Below are 6,820 nucleotides of genomic sequence, written 5' to 3' on the forward strand. Positions count from 1 at the left end.
GTTTTCAAGTTTAGGTTTAGATTTAGGTTAGGGAGTTGAGATTAGGATTAGGTGTAGGTTTAGGTTTAGGGACTTGAGAATACATTTAGGTTTTAGGTTTATGTTTAGGTTATAGGTTATAGGCTTAGGTTAAGGTATAGGTTTAGGATATAAGCAATAGGTTTAGGGAATTGAGAATAGGTTAAGGTTTAGGTTTAGGAAATTAGGTTGGGGTTCGAGATCGTGTTTTGGTTTTGGTTTTCAAGTTTAGGTTTAGGTTTAGGTTAGGGAGTTGAGATTAGGATTAGGTATAGGTTTAGGTTTAGGAATTTGAGAATACATTTAAGTTTTAGGTTTAGGTTTATGTTACAGGTTACAGGTTTAGGTTTAGGTTTAGGTGACTGTTTAGGTTTAGGCTTAGGTTTAGGTTATAAGCTATAGGTTTAGGGAATTGAGAATAGGTTAAGGTTTAGGTTTAGGAAATCGGGTTCAGGTTCGGGATCGGGTTTAGGTTTAGGTTAGGGAGTTGAGATTAGGATTAGGTGTAGGTTTATGTTTAGGGATTTGAGAATACATTTAGGTTTTAGGTTCAAGTTTAGGTTTAGGTTATAGGTTACAGGTTTAGGTATAGGTTTAGGCTTAGGTTTAGGTTACAAGATATAGGTTTAGGGAATTGAGAATAGGTTAAGGTGTAGGTTTAGGAAATCCGGTTCAGGTTCGACATCGGGTTTAGGTTTTGGTTTTCAAGTTTAGGTTTAGGTTTAGGTTTAGGTTAGGGAGTTGAGATTAGGATTAGGTGTATGTTTAGGTTTAGGGATTCGAGAATACATTTAGGTTTTACGTTTATGTTTAGGTTAAGGTTTAGGTTTAGGTTTAGGTTATAAGCTATAGGTTTAGGGAATTGAGAATAGGTTAAGGTTTAGGTTTAGGAAATCGGGTTCGGGTTCGGGATCGGGTTTAGGTTTTGGTTTTCAAGTTTAGGTTTAGGTTTAGGTTAGGGAGTTGAGATTAGGATTAGGTGTAGGTTTAGGTTTAGGGATTTGAGAATACATTTAGGTTTTAGGTTTTAGGTTTAGGTTATAGGTTACAGGTTTAGGTATAGGTTTAGGCTTAGGTTTAGGTTACAAGATATAGGTTTAGGGAATTGAGAATAGGTTAAGGTTTAGGTTTAGGAAATCGGGTTCGGGTTCGAGATCGGGTTTAGGTTTTGGTTTTCAAGTTTAGGTTTAGGTTTAGGTTTAGGTTAGGGAGTTGAGATTAGGATTAGGTGTAGGTTTAGGTTTAGAGATTCGAGAATACATTTAGGTTTTAGGTTTAGGTTATAAGCTATAGGTTTAGGGAATTGAGAATAGGTTAAGGTTTAGGTTTAGGAAATCGGGTTCGGGTTCAGGATCGGGTTTAGGTTTTGGTTTTCAAATTTATGTTTAGGTTTAGGTTAGGGAGTTGAGATTAGGATTAGGTGTAGGTTTAGGTTTAGGGATTTGAGAATACATTAAGGTTTAGGTTTAGGAAATCGGGTTCGGGTTCGGGATCGGGTTTATGTTTGAGTTTTCAAGTTTAGGTTTAGGTTTAGGTTAGGGAGTTGAGATTACGATTAGGTGTAGGTTTAGGTTTAGGGATTTGAGAATACATTTAGGTTTTAGGTTTATGTTTAGGTTATAGGTTATAGGTTTAGGTTAAGGTATAGGTTTAGGTTTCGGTTTAGGTTATAAGCAATAGGTTTAGGGAATTGAGAATAGGTTAAGGTTTAGGTTTAGGAAATCGGGTTTGGGTTCGGGATTGGGTTTAGGTTTTGGTTTTCAACTTTAGGTTTAGGTTTATGTTACGGAGTTGAGATTAGGATTAGGTGTAGGTTTAGGTTTAGGGATTTGAGAATACATTTAGGTTTTTGGTTTAGGTTTATGTTACAGGTTACAGGTTTAGGTTTAGGTTTGGGTTTAGGTTAAAGTTTAGGTTTAGGCTTAGGTTTAGGTTATAAGCTATAGGTTTAGGGAATTGAGAATGGGTTAAGGTTTAGGTTTAGGAAATCGGGTTCGGGTTTGGGATCGGGTTTAGGTTTTGGTTTTCAAGTTTAGGTTTAGATTTAGGTTAGAGAGTTGAGATTAGGATTAGGTGTAGGTTTAGGTTTAGGTTTAGGGATTTGAGAATACATTTAGGTTTTAGGTTTAGGTTTAGGTTATAGGTTATAGGTTATAAGTTTAGGTTTAGGTTAAGGTATAGGTATAGGTTTCGATTTAGGTTATAAGCAATAGGTTTAGGGAATTGAGAATAGGTTAAGGTTTAGGTTTAGAAAATCAGGTTCGAGTTTGGGATCAGGTTTAGGTTTGGATTTTCAAGTTTAGGTTTAGGTTAGGTTAGGGAGTTGAGATTAGGATTAGGTGTAGGTTTAGGTTATAGGGATTTGAGATAATTAGGTTAGGTTTAGTTTGAGAATATATTTAAGTTTTAGGTTTATGTTTAAGTTATATGTTATAGGTTTAGGTTATAAGCAATAGTTTAGGGACTTGAGAATAGGTTAAGGTTTAGGTTTAGGAATTTGGGTTCGGGTTCAGGATCGGGTTGAGGTTTATGTTAGGGAGTTGAGATTAGGTTTAGGTTAGGGAGTTGAGATTAGGATTAGGTGTAGGTTTAGGTTTAGGGATTTGAGAATACATTAAGGTTTAGGTTTAGGAAATCGGGTTCGGGTTTGGGATCGGGTTTAGGTTTGAGTTTTCAAGTTTAGGTTTAGGTTTAGGTTAGGGAGTTGAGATTAGGATTAGGTGTAGGTTTAGGTCTAGGGATTTGAGAATACATTTAGGTTTTAGGTTTATGTTTAGGTTAAAGTTATAGGTTAGTTAGGTATAGGTTTAGGTTTGCGGTTTAGGTTTAAGGTTTAGGAATTGAGAATAGGTTAAGGTTTAGGTTTAGGTTTTAGGTTCTAGGTATGGTTTAGGTTTGGTTATAGGTTATAGGTTAGGTTTAATTAGGGGTTTAGGTTTAGGTTGTTGGTAGTTTAGGTTTAGGGATTTGAGAAAATTTAGGTTTAGGTTTAGTTTAGGTTATAGGTATAGGTTTAGGTTTAGGTTTAGGTATAGGTTTATGTTTGGGTTATCAAGTGTTAGGGAAGTTAGAATAGGTTAAGGTTTAGGTTTAGGAAATTTTGGGTTAAGGTTTAGGTTTGGGTTATCAAGTTTAGGTTTAGGTTTAGGTTAGGGAGTTTAGATTAGGATTAGGTGTAGGTTTAGGTTTAGGGATTTGAGAATACATTTAGGTTTTAGGTTTATGTTTAGGTTATAGGTTATAGGTTTAGGTTTAGGTTTAGGTTAAGATATAGGTTTAGGTTTCGGTTTAGGTTTTAAGCAATAGGTTTAGGGAATTGAGAATAGGTTAAGGTTTAGGTTTAGGAAATCGGGTTCGGGTTCGGGATCGGGTTTAGGTTTGGATTTTCAAGTTTAGGTTTAGGTTTAGGTTAGAGAGTTGAGATTAGGATTAGGTGTAGGTTTAGGTTTAGGGATTTGAGAATACATTAAGGTTTAGGTTTAAGTTTAGGGATTTGAGAATAGGTTTAGGTTATAGGTTTAGGTTTAGGTTTACGTTTAGGTTAAGGTTATATGTTAAGGTTAAGGTTATAGGTATAGGTTATAGGTTTAGGTTTAGGTTAGGTTATAGGTTTTTGGTTAAGGTTAAGGTTATAGTTATAGGTTTTGGGATTTGAGAATAGGTTTAGGTTATAAGTATAGGTTTAGGTTAGGTTATAGGTTAAGGTTTAGGTTATAGGCTAAGGTTTAGGGAATTGAGTTTAGGTTATAGGTTCAGATTATAGGTTATAGGTTATAGGTTTAAGTAATAGGTTTTGGGATTTAAGAATAGGTTTAGGTTATAAGTATAGGTTTAGGTTAGGTTATAGGTTAACGTTTAGGGAATTGAGTTTAGGTTATAGGTTCAGGTTATAGGTTATAGGTTTAGGGTATGGTTTAGGTTATAGGTTTTGGGATTTGAGAATAGGTTTAGGAAATAAGTATAGGTTTAGGTTAGGTTGTAGGTTAAAGTTTTGGGAATTGAGTTTAGGTTATAGGTTTAGGTTATATGTTTAGGTTGTAGTTATACGTTTTGGGGATTTGAGAATAGGTTTAGGTTATAGGTTAAGGATGTGGTCCCTGCAAATATAGATATAAAACGGCCTGTTCCAATTGGTCAGGCCCTTCCAATGCTGTCCATAAGGAATGGACAGCTTCATCATAATCATAACAGCGGTTCCCATCTTTCAGGGACCCCGCTCAACATCCGGATAGCTCCGACGCACATCCGGGTCTACTCCATCAATTTCGAATAAATACATAAACATGGCCTGCCCAAATGGCCAGGCCCTTCCAATGCTGTCCATAGAAAATGGACAGCTTCATCATGGTCATAATAGCGGTTCCCACCTTTCAGGGACCCTCGCTCAACATCCGGATAGCTCTGACACACATCCGGGTCTGCTCCATAAATTTTGAGTAAATATATAAACATGGCCTGTCCAAATGGTCAGGCCACTCCAATGCTGTTCATAGAAAATGGACAGCTTCATCATGGTCATAACAGCGGTTCCCACCTTCCAGGGACCCCCGCTCAACATCCGGATAGCTCCGACGCACATCCGGGTCTGCTCGATCAATTTCGATCTAATACATTTAAAAACAACATAATTATATCTAAAAGCATTTGGATACCTGGGGAAGGCCTCCCATATTCGTATTGTTGATTACACATCCCTTTGTCCATAAGCCACAATCGACCAACACTTTCTATTGCTACCTGTACTCTGAAACCAATACAAATATAACTGGGAAACAATATAAGGAATAAGAAAAAATGAATTTACCTGTGCACATCATTAAATATTTCCCTATAAGGAGGTGATATTATATCTTTGATAGCCACAACCTGTATGACAGAGAAAAATGCAACCGATACAGTCTGTTACAATTCAAAAGAGAAAAAAGACTTGATTTCTAGATATTGCACGAGAAAGTCAAGTGTTGGATTTATGTGACTCCAACTGACTTGATTTCCAGATATTCATATGCTAAAGTGAAAATCACCTTGTTACTTTCTATTATCTGGGTTAGCCTAAAAATTATTAACAATGCAGGTGCAACCAAGGAGGCACATGTCAAGTACCTAACACAAAGGGGCTGCCTCAAGCCCATTGGATATCAGGCTATCAGCTTCATGTACAGGAAATGAAAAATGCATTGCTTTTCATGATTTGCACTTGGTAACATATGCTTGCATATGCATTTCATGGTTCGCACTTGGTAAACTCAAACTAAACCATCCATGCTATGAATTCAAATGTATATAGGTGGTATCCCAAAAATCAGACTTGTATAATGGATTTATACTTTGATTCTTGAACCCTTTTGTTGAATTAGGTCCAAATCGTCGAATCTCCTAAGCGTAGGTGGGTTCATTGGCCCGTTGTTCTTCTGTCTTGGGAGGGATCTAAAAATTTGATATTCCCATTAGTGGTCATGCTCAGCAGAGTCCATGTCATTAGTGTTCAGGCTTTTAGTCCGGTTGGGTCAGGTCTGTCTTGACTGCAGCCCTAGTGCCCATCTCAATCTATATCGCTGTCAGTGTCATGGGCATGCACCTCTCCCATGGCCAATTCCAATGCTAAGTAAATAAGAAAGCCACTACGTAGTTCTTTTTAATTAACCAAGTTACTAAAGGTCATAAATTTCATGTTTAACAAAGTATCATTGAACGTCGTCTCAAATCGTTTCTGGTTGGTGCATTTAAAAAAATTCAAATACACAATCAATGTATGACACAAAACAAATACTAAGCATGAAGGAAAAAACAGAATCTTTTAAAGAATAACCAAATGAGAGGCCAAAAAATACATAATCCACATAAATCCATCACATGAATATATAAGAATCAGATCATTGACACACAAATGGTTAAAGGCATGTGGTGCCTGCATATTACCCAATGAGAAGTGAAAATAAAATCAAGCCACAGATGGAAATGAGAACCACAAAGCAAATCTCCCAAACATAAGTACTTGTTTCCACTTGATTAAATTTTGCCAATTCAATTCATAGTCTGATACAAATGTCCCTAGGATAAGCTGAACATACAAATTGACGTGCAGGGCCTATTGAGATGTTTTAATGACATTCAATCCTTCCATCAATTCAGTCTGATACAAATGTCTCTAGGATGCACTCTAAAACAAATAAAGAAATAAAGGTGCTTTCAAGAGAACCATTTAAATTAACATGGAATAGGGACAACCAAATGCTAACATGGAATGAAATGTGTAAGATCTCACTTGACCGGATTGCCAACTACAACCTCGCTAACAGCTCGAGCCACTCCTCATCCTGAAAAAGCACTAGCCCCAGATATGTAAACCTGCAACCACTCCGCTGATTCATACTATGCATCAGTCCTATACAAAAATCAGCCAAGTTTTGCATTGACTTGGCCAATCCACCGGGCCATGAAAACTTAGCCGAGTCAATATTTGTCTTATAAAATTAGTTAATAAGAACCATTTTTTTAGGTGAACACCTTTTCTTTACTTCAAATCAACAAATTACCTAGAAACCAAAAAAGAGGGGAGTTCTTACGGCTAAATTACTAAAGAAAACAAATCTAGGAAAATCTAATGTTACCACAAGGAGATTATTATAAATTTGGAAGAAAGATGCCCAAAAATTGGTCCAAACGATAATGACCAGAAAAACCTTATTGCTACATCCAGATTAAAAAAATCTAAAAGAAAAACAATCCAAAAAAATCTGAAGAATATGAAAGTTCAGCAAATCAAAATTAGTAAACCCGTTTTTAATCCAACCAAAGGGAA

This window comes from Magnolia sinica, chromosome 19 (assembly GCF_029962835.1).
Source record: "Magnolia sinica isolate HGM2019 chromosome 19, MsV1, whole genome shotgun sequence".
NCBI lineage: Eukaryota > Viridiplantae > Streptophyta > Magnoliopsida > Magnoliales > Magnoliaceae > Magnolia > Magnolia sinica.